The sequence below is a fragment of the Cetorhinus maximus genome, chromosome 4 (assembly GCF_964194155.1).
Source record: "Cetorhinus maximus chromosome 4, sCetMax3.hap1.1, whole genome shotgun sequence".
NCBI classification, from domain to species: domain Eukaryota; kingdom Metazoa; phylum Chordata; class Chondrichthyes; order Lamniformes; family Cetorhinidae; genus Cetorhinus; species Cetorhinus maximus.
The window spans coordinates 54,317,172-54,344,172 of NC_135882.1; positions in this window are offsets into that span (position 1 = coordinate 54,317,172).

Genomic DNA, 27,001 nt, shown 5'->3' on the forward strand with positions numbered 1-27,001 from the left:
TCTAATTAATCTTCTTCTTCACACAGGTCAAAGACAAGAGCAGTGAGTGGCAGACAGCTGTCCACCTCTGAGGAGAAGGAGGATGTTACATACTTTATTTATTGTAAACATGCCAATCATGTGAGAAGGATTGATAAAACAATAATGTGGATTCTTTATTTGAAATTAAGACTGTCTACATAAAATGTTAACTGGGAGGCTGTGTGCACATGCCTGACCTTTACCATTACTACTGTATACTGAATGCAGAATCATTTGTTAAGAAATGTGAACTTACCCTGTTCCAGGTGAAAGCTGAGGACTCCATTTCCTGGCAGGCCCAAGAGATCTGGTGCATATGTGAGTGTGGCAGGGTGACAGGCTGCACATGCTCCTTTCTAGTTTTGTTCTTCAGTTGAAGGGCTCGGCCATCCGGGACATCGGGAATGTGCCTGCGTGGCTCTTGGGGCAAAGGTAAGTCTTTGGAGCACTGGTGCTCTGCAGGGCATGGCTGAAGAACTGGAGTTCTGCACGTGAGTCAGTGCTAGAGTGCAGCCTTGAAAAGCCAGTGGAACGTAGGGCAGAATCGTCTGTGCCCGTTAGTGTTGGGCATGTCCGGTGGCATGAGCGGACAATATGGCGAGAAGGCGAGAACGACGTGAAATGCGTTCCCTGCCATCAGATGTTGGGAACTTCATTGTAATACATCTGCATATCACTATAAACCCAGCCTGCCGGAATCATCCCCCCCCAGCCCTCGCTGGATTGTCTGCTTACGTCAGCATGATAGCACCCTGAAGTGTTTGACAATATATAAAAGGTTATAAAAGGCATCCAGCGGAGGGCTGCACTTTGAGGGGAATTTGGAGGTGAGCGTACAGTAATGTTGTGGGGCGCTTGCCCAGGTCGCCTGTTGGACTTCAAGGTTGAGGCATGTTTTGGCTGGGGGGTGGGGGTGGGGGCGGTGGGGGGTGCGGTGCAAGGGCTACACTGCGGTTGTGTTGCATTGTGGGGGAGGGGGGTGCCCTTTGGTTGAGTTGCATTGGGCGGCATTGGGGGGGAGGCAAGGGCTGCCCAGTGGTTGAAGCATGTTTAGGGTGGGGGGCAAAGGCTGACCTGTGGTTGAAGGTAGTGCACAAGCACGTGTGGGGTGCAGGGGGTTTGAGCGAGGTAAGCGTCCACACATTAAGGAAATATTGTATAAAGTGAACATTCCTCTGCAGCTGAGACAGTTTGGGCACAGCCACATTGATATGATTGGTGTTGGGCCTCTAGCTTCTCTGCCCACTCAGCAACACAGAGATATCAAATTGCCACCAGGTGCTCCAAAGTTTTTCACCCCTCGGGCACAGACTGCAAACTACTGAGCGTTTTAGTGGACTGCAGAACAGTTGGACGACTGGGCAGGTTGTACAATCTCCTTGCTAAAGCTGGCCATGGAGCAGTCACTGGTGGAGGTGCTCACAGCTGTTGCAATGTCAGCATCCCAGCTTGGACCAGTCTCCCCCATGGTTCAAGCTAACAGTGCAGCCTTGCAGTGCAGGTTAGGAGAATGCCTATGCCTGAGCTGAGAGCACAGCATGCAGTCCAGTGGGCAAAGCTGCTGTCAATTGGTCGGGTGCAGTGGGGCTGAGGTGGGTGGGGTTTTGGGCAGCCATGCAGTGCACTAAACTCTGGCCATCCAAGTGGTGGCCAGCACTCTCCGCGATGTGTTAAGCGGCCTTTAGACTTTACCAAGATAGGTTCTTAGCACACCCATGCTAACCATGTGTCTCTCTATTTCATCCTGCAGAAGGAGTACATCAGGGTCATGGAGCCTGGTGATCTAGCTGTATGCTTTGTGGCATACAGAGAGTGAAGATGACTGAGAAGAAAGTGACTGAGGTGGCTGGCTGTGCAGGGGGAGGAGCAGCACCCTCTGGAAGAAGGGGCAGTTGGGGCTCTCGAACACGCTGCTGAAGAGCCACAGTGAGCTGTCACTCGTTGGTGCCTAGCTAGACCAAGGGTCTATAGACACTGCCTTTCGTGCATACAGATGACCAAGAAGCAGTGTCGCTGAAGACTGCACATACCAAGGGAGCTGGTCGGTCACATCTGTCACCTGCTGCAGGATTTGGCACCTTCGGGGAGGGCATCCACTGCCAGTGGCTCTGAAAATAAACCCGGCACTCAATTTCTATGCCAGTGGCTCCTTTCAGTGTTCCACAGGTTTCCAGGGAGCGTGCACGACTCCTACATTCTGAGTTGGCCACAGATCCCTGAAGTCTTCCAGAATCCACATAAGCTGAAGGGATGGCTTCCCAGGGACACGGGCTACCCGCAGATGATGTGGTTGATGATACCCGTGCGGGGGTCTTAGACTGCAGCAGAGCGAAGGTATAGCGAGGCTTATGCTGCAACCCACAACTGGGTGAAGCAGATCATCGGGATCGAAAATGAGGTACCGGTGCCTGGTCCGGTCTGGTGGAGCCCTGCAATATAGTCCACAGAGGGTGTCACGCATCGTCATCGCCTGCTGCACACTTTACAACTTGGTTCTGCTATGGGGAGAGGAGCTGGCTGAGGAGGAGATGGAGGATCTGGAGGTCGCCTCCAATGAGGAGGATGCCGACGGGGATGAGGGTGTGGAGGTCTTTGAAGGCGTCAATGACAGGGATGTGGCCAGATGAGGCAGGCGTGCTCGGGAGGCCCTCATAGCTGCTATATTTGTGGAGGATGATGATGATGACATGCAGTGAGGAGACACCATAGATCCTGACATTGCATCTATGAACGTTTGACTCCAGTCTGGCTTACGGCAACACACATACCCTCTGTGACAGTACTCCTTTCTTGGAGACGTAGTGGAGGCCCTAATTGTCAGTTGATTGCAGGAAGATGATGATGACATGCAGTGAGGACACTCCATAGCTCTTCACATAGTCCCTGAGAATGTCTGCCTCCTGTCTGGCTGAGGGCAGCTCGCTTGCGCTCTGTGATCAGGGTCATATCTTAGAGACGCAGCCTTGAAACTTTAAAAGGATATGATCTTTAGCCTGCCTTCAGCACCTGACCCCTTCAGGAGCACAGTATCACTGGTCACAGATGCTGAAGAGATGGGAGTCAGCCCACTTTAAAGGTGCTGAGGGCACACAGAGGGAATGACATTTGTGATGCCTGCCCACAACATTCTGGCAGCAATGATAAGCACTGTTGAGGTGCAGGCAACAGTAATGTGTCCATGGAGTTTGAAACCAGACAATCACTTTGGCCTGAAGGCTGCACAAAGCACAGGGAAGAGGCCCTGAACTGACACCTGCCTTTATCTAGTGCAGAAAGGTTTCACATCTGAGTTACATGAACACTGTTCATCAGAACAGGAAGCCATAGGCAGGGACACATTCTTCTAATCTTCTCCCAAACCGACACTTTCTCTCAGACGCCTTCTGTAAGAGTTCACCTCCAGGATTTCGGACTCTCCTTCCGATGTTCCTCTCTCGTGGGTCACCACATGCATTCAAGCTTTCTTCTACACACTCTCTCTCACTGACTCAGCTGTCAACAGTGCACCACTGCTTCACATACCCATAGCAAAGGGTTACAGACCTTCAGTTGCCTCTTTGGAATTTTCTGACTTCTCACTTTATGTCTTTATGACACTTTGACTTTGCTTCCTGCAGCTTGGAGCTTTAAGCTTGAAGCTTAGAGCCTTTCTCTGCCCCTCACTCTTAACTTCACTTAACAGGATCTTTTCCAGGTTTCTGTCCTTCCTTTGACTAGGAGGTCTGCTTGGGATGCTCTCCTGTTCCATTCCCCTAGATTTAGGGACTTTCTTCTTTTGCTTGGGACTTGCTATCTGTCCCTTTTGCGCCAGTCTCTCTCTAGCAGCTACTTTCAACCAACTTTAGTTTGGAACTGGCTATCTGCCCATTCTTGGTTGCTTCTGCCTGGCAGCTGTCTTCAAAACTGAACTCAAAACTGTTGTTTCCAGTTTCTTCTGTGTATATGTCTGTGGGAAGGACCTACCTCTCTGGGCTGGGCAACAGCTCAGTTTTTTCTACTCTTGTGTCTGCCTAACTTCTCTTACAGTCATAAACTCTCATTAGAAATGCAGGCATCTTTTAAAGTGAAACTAAAACTCAACTTGACCTTTTATTAACACACAGATACAGAAATACAAATCAAACATAAACATTAAGGATAAAACTCATTCCTAACACCTACAAGTACCAACATAACTTACTTAAACTATCTCTATATCCTAACATCATCCTTTAGAGGAAAGAAAGCTTCACAACGGTGAAGGTTTCTTTACAATGTCCTTACATCTGCCTCACACAAACTCAACATCATAAATCTCTAACAGTAGCTTATTACTTACTATACAAATAAATTTTCCATCTTGTCACAACTACACATTATATCGTACAATTACAAAAACGTACTTAAAGTCAATATATGTAACAAGGTTAATAGAATTTATACAACATAGTATTATCATAGCTCAGCTCTTATGTTTCTTCTTTTTATCTTTATTCACAGTCTTTAACTTAGCAAAGAATGTTTCATTTATTTCTTCAGCCCAATCATCCTTTTCATTCATTGTAGGCATAATTCCATCCCCAAGCTCATTTTCCAAATTCAAATGTGGTAAATTTGCATTTCAATTGGCAGGAAGAACAAAAAAGCAGAGTATTACTTAAATGGAGAATGGCTGCATAATTCTGAGGTGTAGAGGGATCTAGGCGTTCTAGTACGAGTCACAAAAAGTTAGTATGCAGGTACAGCAAGTAATTAAGAAGGCTAATGGAATGCTAACCTTTATTGCAATAGGGATTGAACATAAAAGTAAGGATGTTATGCTTCAGTTATACAGGGCATTGGTGAGACCGCACCTCAAATACTGTGTGCAGTTTTAGCCTCCTTATTTAAGGAAGGATGTAAATGCATTGGAGGCGGTTCAAAGGAAGTTTACTAGATTGATACCTGGAATGAGTGGGTTGTCTTATGAGGGAAGGTTGGACAAACTGGGCTTGTTTCCACTGGAGTTTAGAATAGTGAGGGGTGATTTGATTGAAGTATACAATATCCTGAACGGTCTTGACAAGGTGGATGTCGAAAGGATATTTCCTCTTGTGGGTGAGTCCAGAACTAGGGGGCACTGTGGCACTGTTTTAAAATTAGGCGCTGCCCTTTTAGGACAGAAATGAGGAGAATTTTTTTTTCTCAGAGGGTTGAGCGACTTTGGAACTCTCTGCCTCACAAGGTGGTGGAGGCGGGGTCACTGAATATTTTTAAGGCAGAGGAAGGGTCGTGAGGACTCGAAACGTTAACTGATTTCTTCTCCACCGATGCTGCCAGACCTGCTGAGTTTTTCCAGGTAATTCTGTTTTTGTTGTAGATAGATTCTTGTTAGGCAAGGGAATCAAAGGTCATCAGGGTTAGATGGGAGTGTGGAAATCGAAATGCAAGAAGATCAGCCATGATCTTATTGAATGGTGGAGCAGGCTTGAGGGGCCGAATGGTCTACTCCTGTTCTTATTTCTTTTTTTCTTATGTAATATAACAAAGTCAAAATGGCATTTTTGTGCATTAACATCTCATTTCTTCTCTGGTCAAAATCTTTTTTTGCCATTTCAAGGATGTTGTTGAGGTGCTTTTTATGTTCATACAGAAGGGTTTCATACTCCTGCTTGGTTTGATCTTTCAACTTTTTATGATACTGCTGTTTCTACAGATCCGATTTCGAACAGGTCTTTTCCACTTCTCTTTGAGCAATGTCTATTATAAAAAACATTAAAGCTAAAACTCATTCCAAACACCAACAAATACCAATATAACTTACTTAAACTATCTCTATTTCATAACACTAAGGATAACACAAGTTACAAAAGCTATCTTATACTCAAGTTCACAGTAAGTACACAGTCCATGTAAACCATTGGTGGCCTGTGGTCAGACACACAACACTCTGAAACCAAGGGCAGAATTTTGCTGTCGGCGAGCAGGGGGCAGGGCCCGCTCACTGATGCGTAAAATGATGCGGGATGATGTCGGGCGGAACCCCCGATGTCATCCTGCCCCATTTAAATTTTCAGGAAGGCTGGGGCACAGCAAAATCAGCTGTGCGTCCGCCGACCTGTCAATGGCCAATTGAGGACATTGACAGGACCATTTAAACAACTAAAGGACCTGCCCGTCCAACCTTAAGGTTGGCAGGCAGGCCAGGAGCCCCAGCGGCAAACAGATAAAACATGAAACCTCATCCACAGGCGGGATGAGGTTTCATGCAGGGTTTTAAAATTTTTTATAAAGTTATTATGTTAATTATGAACATGTCCCATCTCATGTGACATTGTCACATGAGGGGGACATGTTAGGGATCTTCTTTTTCTATTTTTAATATTTTTAAAGGTGTCAGCGATCTCCCTGAGGCAGCACTTAGCCTCAGGGGGATGTACGCTCTTTCATGCACATGCGTGAAAGACCGCACACTCGTTTTTGGGGAATCCCCCCCGCCCGCACAGGAAGTGCATAGCGCTTCTCACCGGATGTCACGCTGGGCTGGCCTTAATTGGCTTGCCCAAGTAAAATGGCGACGAGGCCCGCTTCTCCGGCGGGGATCAGCTCCTCACCCGCTGGAGATTGGGTCGGGCCCACCTACCCGCCCGACAGGCAGAAAATTCTGCCCCAAGTGACAGATCCCACTCCAAACAGATGTTATAGATCTCTCCTCAACTCCCCCTAGACGCTTGTCACACCGTGAGCCAACTGCTCTCACTGAATTACGTCTTTCACACAAGGGTTTCCAATCTCCACTCTCGAAGAACTCACTTTGGAATCTTCTCCCAAACCGATGCTTTCTCTCAGACGCCTTCTGCAAAGGTCCACCTCCAGGGTTTCAAACTGTCCTTCCAATGATCCTCTCCCCTGGATCACCACATGCATTCAAACCTCCTTCCACACACTCTCTCTCAAATGCTCAGCCATGCCAACAGAACACAACTACTTCACATGCTTATAGTAAAGAGTTACAGACATTTAGCTGTCTCCTTGGATCTTCTAGCTTCTCCTTTAAATCTGCTTCCTGCAGCTTTCTTCTCTTTAAGCTTGAAGCGTGGAACATTCCTCTCTGCTCCTTACTTTCACTTCCACAGAACAGGACCTGTTCCAGATTCCTGTTCTACTTTTGACTGGAAGGTCTTCTTGGGACCCCTCCTTTCTGCCTCACTCCTTGGCTTTGGGACTTTTTGGTTCTTTTGGGAAATCTGCTCTCTCTGCAGTTCTCTCTCCCAGTAGACAACTAACAATTTGGTATCTCCCTTGAGATTCAGAACTGACTTGACATTCACTGTTACTTTAACTTTAGAGCAACTCATCTAAGATTCTTAGACTTATTTCCCTCAGCAGTCTGCTAGTATGTCAGCTAGGGAGAGACTTAAACTGCTCTCTTCAACTTACAGCAGAATGACCAACTGAACTCAAACTGCTTTTAGTTTCTCTGTCTGTGTGTGTAGGTGTGTGTATGTGTGGGTCTCCGTTTCTGGACCCCTGTTGCTCGGCCACAGTACAGTTTTTCAAAAATCTTGTTTGCTTTAAATCTTCTTCAAGAGTCGTAAAAATCTCATTAGAAATGCAGGTATACAAACAGAGCTTTAGATCTGATGTCTCTACTCAAAAATGAAACTAGATCCCAGATTTCACCTTTTAACCCACAAATAGAAAAAAATATACATTGAACTTAAAATTAAAGATATATCTTATCCCTAACACACCCAAATCCACATATAACTTACTTAAACTGTCTCTATTTCCTAACAATTCTTATAACAACTAGCCCAGGACTAAAAAATGTTAGCATTGGAAATGCAGGAATTTCAGGGGCCGTGTGAGGAACTCAGCTCTGCTAAGGAAAAACTGATCAATGTTAAGAAGCAACATTCATGCTTTGAAAGATGAGTTTGCTGATGAAACATGAGAACTAGTGAGAGCGTTTAAGCCTCGGTCACAGGAAGTAGAACACTTGAATGAAGACTTGTAGTGTCTCAACAATAAACTTGTAGAATCGAATTCAAGAAAGATAGATCCTCAATTAAAACATGAAGAACTTCACGTATCAGAAATCTCTATTAGGTATCGTGAAATATGCCTTGAACAGGAAAATAAATTGCTGATAAATGAGAACAATTGGTTGAAGGCCAAATTAAAAACCAAAACTGAGGAACTACTGGAACTTAATTGTAATAAAAAGCAATGAAATTCTTAAATTCTGATGCATTCTGGAGAACAAGCAGCATGAGATGTGTGGTATGGAAGAACAGATCCAGACTTTAAAAGTAGCTGAGGAAAATGTTAAGAAGCAGATTGAGGGTCTAACAAGTAAATTGGAAGAGTCTAAGGAGCAAATAGTAACCACAGAGGAAGGATTCCAAAAGGAGCAGAATGCCCATGTGAAGCTGTCAAAATTGTATAAAGGTTCTATCGATGATTTTGAAACAAAGGTAACTAAACTCACTGGAGCAATAGCTAAGCTAAATGAAAAGGTAACAAACTTGGAAAGGAATTGGGAAATAAGAGAGGTAGCAAATATTTGGATGAAATTGTGAAAGGAGTGAAGATGTAGGTTCTATCTTTCAAGTGTCAGCGAGAAGAATATGAAGGTGTGCGGAAGGCTGTGGCACATTTCTTGGATAAACTAGAATGTGACTTAAGTAAAGGGAGAAAAACTCCCTCGGTGCAGATTTAATCATTTGATGTTGATCAAAACAATGAAACAATAAAATCTGTTATGGAGGAAGTGAGTGAATTTTGTAAGTAAGTGAGTAATTTTGAAGCTGGTTGTCAATCAGACAGACATGCTTTCTGTAGCAAACTTAAAGGACCCATTGAAGGCATATTTCCATCAACAGAGGAGAAGAGTAAAAAAAGCCTCATGTTCTTGTGTAGTAAGGTTGAGAATCCTATGCAAAAATCAGTTGTATCATATAGCATGACTAATATGTATCTATATGTGAAGAAGAAGAGACTACAATAGTATTGGTTTGCAGTTACATCAGAAAGGTTGAAAACCCATGTTACAAAATAGAAGTACAAACTGGTCAAGATATTTCTAAAGAAAGCTTCAATGTATCCTCACAACCTTTGGTTGACCATGAAAAGGCAATGGGAAAAAAATTATTTAATTGTTGATGTTCTGCCCAGACTTTAAAGAAAAGGTGTAGGAAAAAACACAGGGCAGAACTTTATATCCCACGGGCGGGTGTGTGCCTGATCCGATCGGGCGTAAAATAGCTCGCGATGACATCGGGCGAGCGTCCCGACGTCATCATGCATTCAAGTCAGCAGCACACCCACTGTCAATTAAGAGGCCTATTATGTCCATTAATCAAATAATCAAAGGCTATTTTTCGCCGCCCATCCAACCTTATGGTTGACAGGCGGGCAAATTGGCCAGGCGGCCTTTGCCTTTTTGAGGAAACCTTATCTACGGGCGGGATGAAGTTTCCAACATTAATTTTTAAAAAAATGTTTTGACATAATTTTTACTATGTCTTTGTTCATGTGAGTGAGTCCTATGGAGGGATATGTTTTTCACATTTTCAAATTCTTTAATTCTTGATTTTAAAATTCTTCAGTTCCGTGAGGCAGCTCCCTGCCTTCAGGGAGCTTTCGGTGCGCACTCCCCTGCACACGCACAGACTTATGCGCTCACCCTCCTCCCGCTCCCACCCCGGCAGCGCTGGGCTTCTCAAAGCGCCTTTCACGCTGTCTGGCCGTTAATTGGCCAACCAGGGTGAAATCGCGGTTGGGGGGCCAATTGTGGGTTGCGGACCGCTTCCCAGCCGCTCCTGGGCCCGGCCACTACGCCCACCCGACAGCCCGAAAATCCTGCCCACAGGCTCTGAGTTGTGATAATTCTATGATGTTTAAATCCTGCTAATCCTACTTGTCACCTGTACTTGCTTTTGTTTAGTTAAGCCTTTATAACTTTTTAAATATGATATCTGTAATTATGGAAAAAATGGAGAGGTTATCTGTACAGTAATCAATAAACTATTTGATAAGCTTTATGAGGATATGAAATTGATGTATTTTCAAAGCCATTATAAAGAAACCTTCACTACGGTGAAGCTTTTTTTCTTCCCAGGTGTAGGTGTTAAGAAATGTGAACTTACCTTCTTCCGTGTGGAAGCCGAGGACTCCATTTCTCGGCAGGGCCAATAGTTCCAGTGCATGCTCAGAGCGCAGCAGAGTGACAGACTGTGCATGTTCCTTCCTAGTTTTGTATTTTCAGTCAAAGGGCTCGACCATCTGGGACATTGGGAGTGTGCCTTCTTGGCGTGATTACAACAACCATGGGACCAATTTGATACCATAAGGAGAGTTCCAGGACAGGGAGAGAGAAACCAGGGGGAAGTCGCAGAGAGGGAGGACTCAGGGAGGGAGACCACCAGAAAAGGAGCCACTAGAGGAGACCACCGGTAGGAACCACCAGGGAGAGAAACCACTGGGAAGAGGAGCAAAGAAAGAGGGCCAGGCAGTGAAAGTTCTGCCATTGACAGGCTCCACATGGTGAGGTCTCATGACAAGCCCAGAGAGTTGAAGAGGCAGCGGAAGGTTGGTGACTCTGTGCTGTGGGCAATCAGATATCCGGCATCTCTCCAGTCCCAGCTGCTCATTGGGAGCAGTGGCCACTACTGGAACTACAGCCAGTATCCCATGTGGAGTAGCGATGGAGGCCAGATTCAAAGGTGAGTTAGAGCAGCTTCGCAGGGCCAGTCAGGCAGGCCCTGGCGAGGTTCGGTGACTGGGGGGACAAGTGAGGGTGGCGATCACCATTGTGGGGTAAATCCATCAGGCACAGGGTGCCCGAACAGGAAGGTCTCATCCCCGTTTAGCCAGCAGCAAGATTGCCAGGGTTTACCTGGCAGCCTCTCCATGTGGCATTGGCAGCCCCAAGCCCCACTAATAAAATACCAGCAAAGGCAGGGGGAGTTCCTTAATTAGGGAATATCAGGTGGGGCCCCTCCCCGATACCTTTGCCATCACTGGTGAAATGTGCCCCCTGCCCTGTCACCCAATTTTATGCCCAACCCCGCCTGCCAGTCTGTTCTGGGGTGGGTTGGGGGAAAGGGGGGTTGTCGTAAAATTCTGATCAATGAGCTGCAGACTGGGGGATCTCACTTATTGGTCATTGCCAATGTGTGCCCACCTGCTCCACCAGGAAGGAGGTTTTGTTTCAGGAGGCTGCAGATGTCTGCAGGCCCTGTTGTAAGAGCCTCCTGAAGCCGTGGTGCTCAGACCTGTCAAGAGAGCTGGTTCCGTGTCAATAAAACCAGTGTTGGGGGTCTCACCTCCTCCCAGCTGGATCTTGTTTTCCTTTCCCTCTGCCCTGTGTAGGGGCATGTGGCTGAGGAGAAGGCAGCTTTTGCGGCTGCTGGTCTTGCTCCTCCTGCTGCTGCTGGAGCAGCCGGCAGTGGCGGGGCCTTTGCTTTTGACCCTCAGCAGAGGTGGAAACTGGAGCAACTTAAGATGCTCCCATGCCACGGTGAAGACTAGCAGCAGGTAAATTCCGCTGAAGTTTAATGACGTTCTAAACAGGTGAAGTGTTCTTTCAAGAAGTTGGCAATCACCTGTCAAACAGCAAAAGCGTCCTCCAAGAGAAGAAGTGCTTTGAAGGGCAGCCTCTCAATGGCCATGGTTGGAACTCTTCATTGTAACTGATCAAAATTGAATGAGCTCCTCCTGCTGTACAGTCATCTTGGTGATCCTGGCAAGTTGGTGACAAATCAGGGGATGTCCTCTCACAAGGCAACCCAGGATTCAGAGCTAAAACAGCTCATAAATAGCTTGTTAACTTTGTTACAACTGGGATGGTAGGAGTGTGCCAATTATCAAGCCCCACTACTCTGCAGGTCGTACCATTAATTTAAATGTTTCATTTTCTCACAGAATGGCCAGTTGTGTATCTATACTTCGAGTACCCAAAAGAAAAGAGAGTCTGACTAGGCTTCTTTCAAAAACTCAGAATGATGCATTTATTTTTAAAATTAATCTTCTTTTAACAAGTTGCAAGTACTGATTAACACATGATTGTAATCGGGAAGTATAACTATCTATCTCTTCCTAAAGAATTCCCCCAGCACACACACAGACAAACAAAGGACAAACAGATAGAGTCTCTCTACAGAGATGGGCTTTGGAAGATGGGCATTATAAAATAAATGATAAAGTCCACAGGGTCTCGATGCTGTCGACCAGGAGTTCCCTCGTGTGAAGACGGGCTGTAGGTTCTGGTGGATGCCTGGAAGTTGTCACCAGCTGATCTCAGCTTTGCAGGTCCTAAGGCAGACTAGTTACACTCAGATGAGGATTCTCAGGCTACAGGTTGATAGCCACACACAATTTTAGGCAACTAGAGAGAGGGAACCTTCTCTCCTCAGCTTGCTCTCCAACAAGACTGACTGCAAAACAAGCAGGTTCACAATTTAAGTTTTTGTCCCCTCTCTCCCATGTGATTTCCAGCAAGTTATCAACGTTCCTTCAGTTTTTCTTTCTCCATCAGATTAGTTTAAACAAACAACCGGGTCTTCCTCAAGTACCATAAGTGTCAGGTGATTTCTTGGAAGAGGCCTGTTTGTTGACAGTTCCAAGGTGAACTTATGACCTTTTAAAAAAAATCCCAGGTTAACATCCAAATGTCCAGATCATGCCATGCCCTTCCATTTTGTAAAAGAAAAATTCAGGGCAGAATTTTCACCTCAGTGGGCGGGCATGCGCCTGACCCGCTCGAGCACGAAATGACGCGCGATGATGTCGGGCGAGTGTCCCGACGTCAATGCGCAGTCGCACGATAGCTTGGTCGATGGGCGTGCGCAGGAATCGGCAATGTGCCCACTGACCATTAGAAGACCATTAAAGTATTAATGAACTTGATTTTTTTGCTGCCCGTCCAACCTTACGGTTGGTAGGCAGGCAAAAAGGCCAAGCATCCATTGCATTTTTTAGGAAAGCTCATCCATGGGCAGGATGAGGTTTCTAAAAGCAAATAAAAATAAAATTTAAAAATTTACATCTCACTCATAACATCTCCCTGCTCATGTGACAGTCGCACGAGGGGACATGTTTTTTAACATTTAAAAATTCTTTATTTTTCTTTTTCAGAACTCTTCACAGAGCTGCCTCAGGGAGCTTTTCCACGGTGCACCTGCGCGCATGTGCAAAGATCCCCGCTCGCTCTTCCCCACCCCCCCCACTCCACCCCCTGCACAGGCAGTGCCAAGCACTGCAGCACACGTTTCACACTGGGCTGGCCTTAATTGGCCTGCCAGCATGAAATCATGATCCGGCCCCAATTGCGGGCGGCGAGATATATGATTCTTGAGAGATTCGATTCTAACAGCTTCAACAACTCCTTAATTCCTTACCTGAAAGATGAAAAAGGGTTAAAAACAAAAAACTACTGCGGATGCTGGAAATCCAAAACGAAAACAGAATTACCTAGAAAATCTCAGCAGGTCTGGCAGCATCGGTGGAGAAGAAAAGAGTTGACGTTTCGAGTCCTCATGACCCTTCAACAGAACTGAGTAAAATTAGGAGAGGGGTGAAATATAAGCTGGTTTAAGGTGGTGGTGGTGGGGGGGTGGTGGTGGTGGGCGGGAGAGAACTTGGGGGGGTGGTGGTGTTGTAAGGACAAGCAAGCAGTGGTAGGAGCAGATAATCAAAAGATGCCACAGACAAAGGAACAAAGAGGTGTTAAAGGTGGTGATATTATCTAAGAGAATGTGCTAATTAAGAATGGATGGCAGGACACTCAAGGTACAGCTCTAGTGGGTGGGGTGGAAAGACTGACAGGGCATTATAGGTATAAATTTAAAAATAATGGAAATAGGTGGGAAAAGAAAAATCTATATAAATTATTGGAAAAAACAAAAGGGAGGGGGAAGAAACGGAAAGGGGGTGGGGATGGAGGAGGGAGTTCAAGATCTAAAGTTGTTGAATTCAATATTCAGTCTGGAAGGCTGTAAAGTGCCTAGTCAGAAGATGAGGTGCTGTTCCTCCAGTTTGTGTTGGGCTTCACTGGAACAATGCAGCAAGCCAAGGACAGACATGTGGGCAAGAGAGCAGGGTGGAGTGTTAAAATGGCAAGCGACAGGGAGGTTTGGGTCTTTCTTGCGGACAGACCGCAGGTGTTCTGCAAAGCGGTCGCCCAGATTACGTTTGGTCTCTCCAATGTAGAGGAGACTGCATTGGGAGCAGCGAATGCAGTAGACTAAGTTAGGGGAAATGCAAGTGAAATGCTGCTTCACTTGAAAGGAGTGTTTGGGCCCTTGGACAGTGAGGAGAGAGGAAGTGAAGGGGCAGGTGTTGCATCTTCTGCGTGGGCATGGGGAGGTGCCATAGGTGGGGGTTGAGGAGTAGGGGGTGATGGAGGAGTGGACCAGGGTGTCCCAGAGGGAACGATCCCTATGGAATGCCGCCAGGGTGGGGTGAAGGGAAGATGTGTTTGGTGGTGGCATCATGCTGGAGTTGGCAGAAATGGCGGAGGATGATCCTTTGAATGCGGAGGCTGGTGGGGTGATAAGTGAGGACAAGGGGGACCCTATCATGTTTCTGGGAGGGAGGAGAAGGCGTGAGGGCGGATGCGCGGGAGATGGACCTGACATGGTTGAGGGCCCTGTCAACCACCGTGGGTGGAAAACCTCAGTTAAGGAAGAAGGAGGACATGTCAGAGGAACTGTTTTTGAAGGTAGCATCATCAGAACAGATGCGACGGAGGCGAAGGAACTGAGAGAATGGGATGGAGTCCTTACAGGAAGCGGGGTGTGAGGAGCTGTAGTCGATGTAGCTGTGGGAGTCGTTAGGCTTGTAATGGATATTGGTGGACAGTCTATCACCAGAAATTGAGACAGAGAGGTCAAGGAAGGGAAGGGAAGTGTCAGAGATGGACCATGTGAAAATGATGAAGGGGTGGAGATTGGAAGCAAAATTAATAAATTTTTCCAGGTCCCGACGAGAGCATGAAGCAGCACCGAAGTAATCATCGATGTACCGGAGAAAGAGTTGTGGGAGGGGGCCGGAGTAGGACTGGAACAAGGAATGTTCCACATACCCCATAAAGAGACAGGCATAGCTGGGGCCCATGCGGGTACCCATAGCCACACCTTTTATTTGGAGGAAGTGAGAGGAGTTAAAGGAGAAATTGTTCAGTGTGAGAACAAGTTCAGCCAGACGGAGGAGAGTAGTGGTGGATGGGGATTGGTTGGGCCTCTGTTCAAGGAAGAAGCTAAGGGCCCTCAGATCATCCTGGTGGGGGATGGAGGTGTAGAGGGATTGGACATCCATGGTGAAGAGGAAGCGGTTGGGGCCAGGGAACTGGAAATTGTTGATGTGACGGAAGGTGTCAGAGGAATCACGGATGTAAGTGGGAAGGGACTGGACAAGGGGAGAGAGAAGGGAGTCAAGATAATGAGAAATGAGTTCCGTGGGGCAGGAACAGGCTGACATGATCGGCCTGCCGGGGCAGTTCTGTTTGTGGATTTTTGGTAGGAGGTAGAAGCGGGCCGTCCGAGGTTGGGCGACTATCAGGTTGGAAGCTGTGGGAGGAAGAGCTCCAAAGGAGATGAGGTCAGTGACAGTCCTGGAAACAATGGCTTGATGTTCAGTGGTGGGGTTCCTGCTTGCCTTCAACGCTGCCATGGGGAAAGCTGGAAGAGGGCTGACTCAGTGTCAAGTTCTGGGGCTTTCTCACCCCTCTCATCCCTGATCCAGACTGGGAAAATTCTGCCCAGCTGATCTTCCTAATACTTAGGTGGAGGAAATTTCTGCTCATCCAGCACTGAATGTCAGGCAAGCAGCATGATAAATCAGAGATGGTGGAGAGTTTGAGGGAGATGGTCGTGAGGTAGGGCTGGGTGTCATCACTGTACATGTGGAATCTGATGTGTTTTTGAATGATGCTGGCGAGGGGCAGCATGTAGATGAGAAGTTGGGGGGCTCAAAGAGAGGTATTGTGGAACTCCAAAATAATGGACTGGAGTGGGAAGAATACTCATTGCAGATGTTTCTCTAGTTGTGCTGTACATGATTTTTCCATTATGTTGAATCAGAAGAAAATAAAATCTGGCAAAGCTAGTGATATATTGTTTAGAAGAAATCCAACTGGGGAAGAGGAGGGTAGGGAATAGGAGCTGGCTAAATTTTACACTATTTTAATTGTGCATTTCTTAAACTTAATTATAGGTATTTATAAAATGATTTTAGATTCAGGTCAGATTCTTCTCAGAATTGCTGGAAGCAGTTTGACATTTCCACATGATAAAAAGATTGAAGCAATCAAGGAACTTTGAGGGAACATGAACTACTTAAATCACTTTCTTTCAGGGACTCGAGGATTTTGGCCAATTAAGTGACTTGAAGCCTTGAAGCACCTCTATGTCTCTTTTGAAGTATGAGAAAAGACAAATTCTGGAAATGCTTTCAGATGTAATATAATGAAGCTGCACTATGAGACAAATGAACAGCAGACTGATGGACAAATGAACAGACAGAACAGCTTCTGCCTAACCTGTGGTACCTGTGAACTATCATGCTGGCAGTGGACAATAAAACTGGATTTTATAGAACTGGCATCTTTGAGTGATCTTTGGAAATTTTGAGGAGCTTTATCTTGAGCTTGAGTTGACAGTGGCTAACAATAACTGGTTGATTCAGAATGAAACAAAGAATGTATTGTCAGGGATGCTTGGGCAAGGTGTAAAACAAGACAACTTGGACAAAATAATTAATTTCAGTTATGTTGACTCCTCCATTCAGGCAAAAAAAATAAGGGGCAAATAGGAAAACATGTCTTGATAATTTTGGATGCTGTGTTGGAAACACAGAATTAAGTTACGATCTGCAATGAAAGCAGGTATTTCACTTTGCTTAGAAATGAGTCATGTGTCATGTTGCAGAGCACTCAGATACACCATGCCACAGCCCCTCTTCACAATAACAAGGTGGGCCTGTTTCATGTAAACATGGCTTAAAGCATTTCAACAAGTATGGATGAATCCATTCTAACATTCCATCAATTCACTGATCTTGTATATACCTCCTTCATCTGAACACTTCAGGTCAATGACCTTGACTTAGGACAGGAAGACGTTGCAGCATTTTGGTAGAGTAGATAGGGCCAAACTTGGCAAAAAGGCAAGGGAAGCTTGGAGGATTTTTCATGCAGTGGGTTGTTATTGTCTGGAATGCACTGCCTGAAAGTAGATTCAATGGCATCTTTCAAAAGGGAATTGGGCATATGCTAAAACATAAAAATTGGTGGAGCTATGAGGAAAGAACAGGGGAGTGGGACTAATCAGAAATCTCATTCAGACAGCTTGCACAGGCACAATAAGATAAAAAATTTTTTGCTGTTGTGTATTGCACTAAGACTAATGCATGATCAACTGCAGGCAGTCATGATGGAACTGACTTTATGGGCAGAATTTCACCCTTGTCGGGTAGGCTCGGTGGGGGCAGGCGAGGGCGGTCGGGAAACTGACCGCTGCCCGTGATCGAGTCCTGAAGGCGATTTCATGCTGGTGAGCCAATTAAGTCCCGTCCGGCCTGAAACGCGAGTGGGAGTGCTCAGCGCTGCCTGTGCAGGCGGGGAGAGGATGGGAAGCAGGGCGAGCACAAACTTTGCGCATGCGCACGAGTGAGCGCTTGAAAATCTCCCCGAGGCACAGAGCTGCCTCAGGAAGATGTACAGTTAAGAAAAATAATAAAGAAATTTAAAATGTTATAAAACATGTCCCTTCATGTGACTCATGTCACATGAGCAGGGACATGTTATTAATTAAGTTTTAAAATTTTTATTTTATTTTTATTTCCCACCTGTGGATGAGGTTTCCTAAAAAGTGCAAAGGCCACTTGGCCTTTTCGCCTGCCCACCAACCATAAGGTTGGACCGACAGCAAAAAATTTATTTTTATTACCTTGTTAATTGCCTTAATAGGCCTTTTAATTGTCAGTGGACATGCTGCCAACTCCGACCAAAACATCATGTGCGTTATATTACGTGGAGTCTCTGCTGGTTGGAGTCATACCTAGCACAAAGGAAGATGGTTGTGGTTGTTGGAGGTCAATCCTCTCAGTTACAGGACATCACTGCAGGAGTTCCTTAGTGTAGTATCCTAGGCCCAACCATCTTCAGCTGCTTCATCAATGACCTTCCTTCCACCATAAGATCAGAAGTGGGGATGTTCGCTAATGGTTGCACAGTGTTCAGCACCATTCGTGACTCCTCAGATATTGAAGCAGTCCATGTCCAAATGCAGGAGGACCTGGACAATATCAAGGCTTGGGCTGACAAGTGGCAATTAGCATTTGTGCCACACGAGTGTCAGGCAATGACCATCTCCAATAAGAGAGAATCTAACCATCACCAATTGACATTCAATGGCATTACCATTGCTGAATCCCCCAATGTCAACATCCTGGGGGTTACAAGTGATCAAAAACTGAACTGGACTGGACATATAAATACTAGGTCAGAGGCTAGGAATCCTGTGACGAGTAACTTACTTTCTGACTCCCCAAACCCTGTTCACCATCTACAAGGCACAAGTCAGGAGTGTGATGTAACACTTTCTACTTGCTTGGATGACTGTGGCTCCAATAACACTCAAGAAGCTCTACACCATCCAGGACAAAGCAGCCTGTTTATTTGGCACCACATTCAGGAACATTCACTCCCTCCACCACCAACGCACAGTAGCAGCAGTGTGTACCATCTACAAGATACACTGCAGGAACTCACCAAAGTTCCTTAGACAACACCTTCCAAACCCACGACCACTATCATCTAAAAGAACAAGGGCAGCTGTCACATGGGAACACCAGTACTTGGAGGTTCCCCTCCAAGCCACTCATCATCCTGACTTGGAAATAAATTGTCAATCCTTCACTGTCACCTGGTCCAAATCCTCCCTAACAGCATTGTGGGTGTACCTACACCACATGGAATCCAGCAATTCAAGAAGATCAGCTCACTACCACTTTCTCAAGGACAATTAGGGATAGGCAATAAATGCTGGCCTAGCCAGTGATGCCCACATCCCATGAATGAATTTTTAAAAAATCAACAATTTAACAGATTGGGCGCCATATTTTTTTTAAAACTGTAATCACAGCCAAAACATATATTGCCCATACAACCAGAGTAATTTACATGTAAAAAAAAAGTCTTTCCTAATACCAGTATGTGTTTAACAAAAATATCATTATTTAAAAAGAAATAATGGAAAGAACTACATTTTTTCTTCTTCCTTCCTGCATAATTTCAATTAACCTTCTTTCTCTTGCTGTCTGGATATCTCCTTCCATTTACATTAGCCTGACTGGTTTCTCTCAACATCTCTGACTGTGTCAAACCTGAACTTTGACTACCAACTCCACTTAATGGTTTGGACTATGACATTGATTGATTTGCCTTAATCAAAGATCCTGACTCACTTTGCTCTACTGGTGGATTCCTGAATACAGTAAACTTTCTGACTTTTACTTTGGTCTGTGAGAAGAATTTGGACCAAAGGAAACATCTCCTGCTTTCCTTCTGTCAGGTTTCCAAGTTCCAGCAAATGATCCACATGACACTAACAGAATCTATCTCCAATCTTCACTAGATATGTGAATGCACCTAGTTTTTTTCCAACTACCATCGCATATTTCTCCTTAACATCTTAGTGGTTTTTCACCTTGATCTTCTGACCAGCACTGAGCTTTCTAAGTTTCATGCCTCACATATCATGACTCGTCTTCACTTTGTCTTGTTTTTCTCTTACATTGCCATTGATTGGTTTAAGGACATTAAACCTTGTCCTAGGAGCATGTCTGGACACTAACTCAAAAGTTGAGCAACCTATTGTAAACTGTGGAGTTATTCTGCAGGAGAACAGAAAATTGTCTAGCCTGTCTCAGAGAGAAATGTGGAAATTACTGTCAAGCTTCTCAGCTAGCAAATACATCTGCAAAGACCTCTTCGCAACCTGTACATTTCTTTCTGAAGCACCATTCGATGCTGGGTGATATGGTGGTATTAAAGTGTGCTTGACTCCATTCTTAATTAGAAATATTTCAAATTCTTCTGACATAAACTGTGGGCCATTATCTGATACCAACACCTTTGGTAAACCCATAAATTGCCCCAATCGTTTTGACCCTTGTGGTATTGGGCATAGACTCAACATTTATCGACTTGGTGCAGCTATCGAGCAAAACAAGGTACTCTTTCCCTTCCACTTCAAAGAAATTGGCATACTCATTTCCATGGTTTACTTGTATTTGACCATGAAATTAAAGAATTAAATGGTTAGATCATTTCTCATTCTGAGACACACTTCACAAATTTTCACCAACTCTTCAATATCTCTATCTACATTTGAAGGGTTCTCAAAATTCCCACATTTTTCATATTATCAACAAGGATATGACTTTTGGACTTTTATGGCAGAGGACCCAATTGCTGAGTTAAGTGTAGAACCCTGCAGACAGGAGGCTAGGCCCATGAAGGTCTGGGACTGGACATACCCGGGCCTGTTGAGTGCAGTGTGGATTGTTGCCTGGAACCAGACAATGAGAGGAGACAGAATTCTTCTGTCTCCCTTTAAAATTCTTCCCTTTAAAACAATCAACCCAGAGAAAAACTTCATTTTACACAAAACTAAAGCCCATCAAAATCTTGCATAAATAATCGCTACTAACTACTAAGGCAGGAAGGCAGCAATCAATGCAATTATGTGAACCCATCAATACTCCACATATACAATGGCTTTCAGTTCAAGGCTAGTTACGGGGACAGGAAGACAACGATAAACATAACGCGAGCCCTTTAAAAACAATGAGACAACAATCACCTGAAGAAGCCCAAATCAGACAAAGAACTAACCTTGATTTGGTTTCAGATAAGAAATTCGAAAAAACAGTAAAACTGGGCCACCAGATACGAAGGGGGTGAGCAGTTTTGGAGTGGTTGAAGCAGAGTTTAAACAGGGAGAGACAGCTGAGCCAAGCGGACAGAGGAGATCTGGAGGTTTACAGACCTGCAGGCAAGATCATGGCGAGGGGCACGGGGTGGCAGGCTCAACCGAAGACAACAAGGCTGCAACCACAGCCCTCCACGAAGATCGACCACCTACAACCGCGCCCTCCACCCAACTGAAGAACCTTCTCAGATTCCACAGACCAGGACCACGTGGGAACAGCAGGCCCCAGAGGACACAAAGAGCGTACCCCAAAACTGCAACTGGCTTACCTGGCTGGATTTCAAACTGTCAAGGAACCGTGGCTGGTGAGCATGATCCCTGATCTCTCCTAGTTCAATTTAGTTAGGTTTTGGGGCTGGGACAAGGGTAAGGGGATTAGTAGCGTGATTTTCCCTCGTTATGCCGTGTGTTCCTCATTCTTAATTAAGTGTACTTTGTAGGTCTGTATAATCTCAATGTAATCCTAATATTATAAGTTCATTTGTAACTTCAATAAACCCAGCTTTTTTTCTTGCGCCAAAACCAGTTGTCTGCTGCACTTTGTCACAAACCCCAAATAAGTCCAAGGTCTAGAACCCAGGGAGTGGGAGTGATTCGGACCGCTCAGAAGTCAGAGGTGAAGCTGACACACATCACCACCCCCTACACATTTGGAACCTTCTTGCTACTGCTCTCATACAGATTATCCCTGTGTGCTCCTGATGAAGTTCTTTAGCAATCCATCTTTAAACCTTGGCAGAATAATGACTTTTAAATCTGATAGGAGACAGCTTTGATGTACACTCAGTTCATTTCTATGTGTGAAATATTCCTGCAGTTTCTCATCATCACATTCTTTAGGTCAGCCAGTCATGACATAATTGGGCACTTTACTGAGCATTGCATCCTTGCGAGCTTCACTAATTTCTCTGGCAGACACTGGCATGTCATTTATGTATATAAAGTAATTCACAGGTAACTCAGTGGCTCGAAATGAATCAGTCTTCACAGGAAATCCCAAAAGAACATCCACATTTGCATGATCTACTGACATATGATATTTAATATTATGCTCATGGTTAATTTGACCATTTGGTCCTCCTCACTCAAAGACCACTTTGTGCTCTCACTTCCTCAATGTAAGACATACGCTTACTGATCCCTACAATAAATAACTTTGTCCAATTTAAACGTATCTTCTGAAACCAATTCCTACCCATCAGGGAGACCCTCTTCCCTTCTACCACTACCAATGTTGAATAATTGGCTGCATCATCATATTTCACCCTAACACTAACTCGATACAGCACTCAAATGCTGTTATTAGCATAAATAGTGAGTTTCACACCAGTTTTGGGTAAGGGAATGGGGCTTAGGGACTTCTCTCCTTCCGGGATAATAGATACCGCTGCAGCTGTATCAATGATGAAAGTAAATCGTGAATGTCCCACTTTCATTTTTCTGCTGGCACTGGGATTTTTTTCTTCAGCACTTTTACTTTCATCTTCCATGTGCTGTTTTTCTTGCACTCTGACTGAGTATAGCTCTTGGGGCGGAATTCTCCCATGCCCCCCGCAGTAGATTTAATGGTGGGCGAGGGGAGAGGGGTGGAGAATGCGGCAGCATTCACACCGGCATAAAATGGCAGCGGAGGCTAATGGGATGCAGATGAAGGATAAAGCGGAATTGCTGCCCGTGCCTGATCGTCCGTGCTGCCAGCAGGAAATCATGCAGGCCCGGAACACGTCTGGACCAACACGGCGTGTACATATCGGCACTTACCTGAAGAAAGCCTGGGGATGCCTCCGGGGTTCGGAATGGAGGCCTCCAGTGACAGTGGTCTTCCAGCTTCAGTGTCCTTGAGGAGTTCCATCTTCCAGCTTCAGAGTGTTCCTGGAGGTCCATCTTCTTTCTCCAATGGTGGGTAAGTGATGTCCGGAAACCTTTTAAAAACGGCGCCCGTATGTGATGACGGGGCGCGAGCAACCCGACCCGTCCCACCACGCAAAACATAGGGAAGCTCCCGGCTGCATAGTTAACAAGGCCGAGGTCACATGATACTGCACGAATTCCTGGCGGCCTCCACGGCAGGAAACATGCCCCGTTCCTGCTCCCGTCATGAGATTTAGTCCCGAGTGGGAGAATTCCATCCTTGAACTTTCTGCTGGACAATATCAGCTTCTGTTTCCATATCTATCACATGCACATTCGAGGATTTCCATATTCCAAGCTTTAGTTCCACCACAACCTCGAACTGGTGCATGGCTGCAACCCACCATGGTGGGAGCATTACTGTCTCCACTAATCCTGCATGCCATCTGGATATGATCAACTTTCTCACAGACATTGCTCTTGGACTGGAAATGGGGATATTTAAATGGTTGGTGGCATGTGGCAAAAGTGGTATCTATGGGCGGAATTTTCCATGCCTGCTGGCATCAGGCGTGTTTGGCGGTGTGAGCGGACAATATGGTGAGTAGGCCAAAAAGCGATGTCACGACATTGCAAAAAATGTTTGCAATTGTCCGCTCTGCTCGTCAATGGCAGGCTGTGTTACCCGTCGTCAGAAGTCAGGAACCTCATTGTAATACATCTGCATATGATTATAATCCCTGCTCACTGGAATCAAACCCCCATGCTGGATCGTCTGAGCACGTCGGTGTGTTTGCAGGCGACGTATTTCACAACAGCACATATAAGGTGGGCACCTGGCAAGCTGCACTTCGAGGGGAACACAGAGGTGAGTGCACAGTAACATTATGCAGCGCGTGAGGGTCACTTGTTAGACTTCAAGGTTGAGGTGCCGCACATTCAGGTGGGGACACAAGCAAGCCGCTTCTTCTCAGCTGGATGAGTTGAGGGTTGGGCAAGGGCTGCACTGCAGTTGAAGGCAGTGCACAAGCACATGCAGCATTGGGGGGGAGGGAAGTGGCCACACATCAGGGAAACCTTGTATAAAGTGACTATTCCTCCACAGCTGAGGCTGTCCAGTTGCAGCCACATGTTTGGAGTTGGGCCTCTAACTGATCTGTCCCCGACTCATGCAATGCAGAGATATGGAAATGCCACCAAGTGCTCCAAAGCTTTTCACCCTCGGGCACAGGCTGCAAACTAATGAGCATTTTAGTGGACTGCAGAACAACTGGACGACTGGGCAAGATGTACAATCTCCTTGCTAAAGCTGGCCGTGGAGCAGTCACTGGTGGAGGCGCTCACAGCCCCTTGCAATGTCATCATTTAGCTTTGGCCCAGTCTCCCCCATGGGCAGCCATGCAGATAACCAAGAACAAGTGTCGCCAAAGACTTAGTGAAGGTATACAACTTTGTGCATTTCACCTGGGACCAGGAAAGCCAGGATGCAGCAAGATGCTGGGATTTACCCAAATCTCAGGATTCCCACAGGTGCAGGGTGCCATCGACTTCACTCATGTGGCGCTCTGATCTCCGTCACAGCAAGTGGTTGACTATGTTTGTCGCAAGGGCTTGCACTCGCTGAATGTTCAACTGGTGCATGACCACCACAAATGCATCCTGCAGGTTTGCGCGCATTCCCAGTGAGTGTCCACAACTCCTACATTCTCAGTCAGTCACAGGTCCCTGATATATCCCAGGGTCCACAGAGGCTGCAGGTGTAGCTTCTCGGGGACAAAGGCTACCTGCAGAGAACGTGGCTGATGACACCCATGCAGCAGCTTCAGACTGCAGCAGAGCAACGGTATAATGAGGCTCATGCTGCAACTCACAACTTGGTGGAGCAAACCATCAGGATGCTGAAAATGAGGTTCCAGTGCCTGAACCACTCTGGTGGAGTCCTGCAATATAGTCTGCAGTGGGTGTCACAAATTGTCCTCTGCTGCGCCCTATGCAACCTGGCGCTGCAATGGGGAGAGGAGCTGGCTGAGGAGCAGATGTAGGAGCTGGATGTCTCCTCCAATGAGGGGGCCGTCAACGGGGATGAGGGTGAGGAGGTTCTCGAAGGCAATGATGAGGCCATTGCACAGGCCAGATGAGGCAGGTGCGCTCAGGAGGCCCTCACAGCCTCTAAATTTGTGGAGGATGATGACAACATGAAGTGAGGTTAGATCCTCACATTGCATCTGTGGACATTTGATTCCAGTCCAGCTGATAGCAGCGCACTTACCCTCTTTGATAATGCTCCTGTCATGGAGACGCAGTGGAGACCCTAATAGTCACTCGATTGCAGAAGGATGATGACGATATGCAGTGAAGACATAGATCTTCATGCAGCCTCTGTGAATGCCTGACTCCTGTCTGGCTGAGGACAGCTCGCTTGTGCTCTGTGATCAGGGTCATATCATAGAAATGCAGCCATGAAACTTTAAAAGGATCTCATCATTTGTCAGCCTTCAGTACCTGACCCCTTCAGGAGCACAGCATCACTGGTCACAGAAACTGACAAGATGGGGGCCAGCCCCACCTTAAAGATGCTGAGAGCACCTAGAGAGAATGATGGAACTCTGTAACGCCTGCCCACGACATTCTGGCAGCAATGACCAGCACCGCCAAGGTGCAGGTATCAGTAATGTGTCCAGGGAGTGTGAGGCACACTGCTCATCATGTGATTAACAGCCATGCCCAGGCTGTGCAACTACATCTTCTTAATTTAGTTTATTGTTTTGACTCAAAAGAGTTACATCTTCTTAATCTTCCTAACCTTGCCGCTGCGTCTTGGTGCTCTCAGGACATCTACAGCGGAGGTGGAGGCAGCCTGCTGACTGCTACGCACTGCCTGCGATGACCTTGGCAGGCTTCCTCTGGAGGCCTGAGACCTAGAGGGCCCCGGCCTGCTTTTGGGGTCTTGCTGTTTGGCAGGGGCACCCTTCTTGGCCTGTGGAGCTAGAGCTGCTGAGGTCACAGGAAGAGGGGATATGGATGGGCCGGACATTCCCAGACATTCACCCGGGTAGATGGCCCAGGGTGTGCACCTGCTGATCCTCCTCCCTATGGGTATCTGAGGGCCCCTGGCTGACTCCTTGAGGAGAAGGGGAAGCTGGAGTGAGATTGAGCTGCCCTGTACCCCTCTCGCTTTGACACTGTTGGAGGCCAAATATGGTATCAGTGATCAAATTCAGCCTGCGCAGCAGTGCAAGACCGATGTCCTGGACCAAGGTCACAATGGCGGCCGCCACCCTACTAGTGTTGACCTCAGTACGTTGCCATGCCGGCACTATCACCTCAGCCTGAAGGCGGACGGATTCCTCCATCGTGCCTTGCAATCTGAGGAGTGCAGCAGACATCCCTTCCTGATATTCCCGAGCTTGCCTTTGCAGCTCCAGCAACTGTGACATGACTGAGTCCACGGGCTCGCCATCTGACTCGGACTCAGCAGATTTCTGGACTCCAGCAGCCCATTGAGTGACAGAGACCTGGAACATCCCTCCCACCGCCTGCTGTGGTTCAGACAGTGCAATGTGCTCACCAGGTTGTGATCCTGAGGCTTCTCTAAAGCTAAGTCCCACCTAGACGTGTGTCTCTGCACTGTTGCATGGTGTGGGTGGGCGCTGTGTCTTCAATGAAGGTGCCTTCAGATTCTCCTTCAAAGGTTTCTTTGGGGCTTGATTTGGGGCCCTGGGTCATGGGCTTCATTGGCTGTTTCCCAGATGTGCCTGCGGAAGCAATTAGTGCACGGCAGTGGCCTGTGAAACAGGACACATCACTCACGGTGTGGTTGTCTGATGGATGTTGCACTGTTGGGTCCTTACTTGGTAGAGAACCATCGACCTCACTGTGAGGAATGGTCCAGATCCTCATCAGTCAGCTGGATGGCTCTGTTTTCCAAGTCTCTGAGGACCTTGATTTCAGGCATTCCTCCACTGGTCTGCAACCTCTCCCTGTTGTTGTGTGCCAGCTTGTCCTGCATGAGATCAAATGGAGAGAGTATTGAAAGACACCTGCCAGGCCAGATGATAAGTATGCCTGGCATGTGTGGGTGGTGAGTGGTCCCATGGAGGGGATGAGGGCAATGAAAGTGTAAGTGAGAGAGTGAATGGTGATGTCCCTTGAACTGGCAGTGCGTGAGA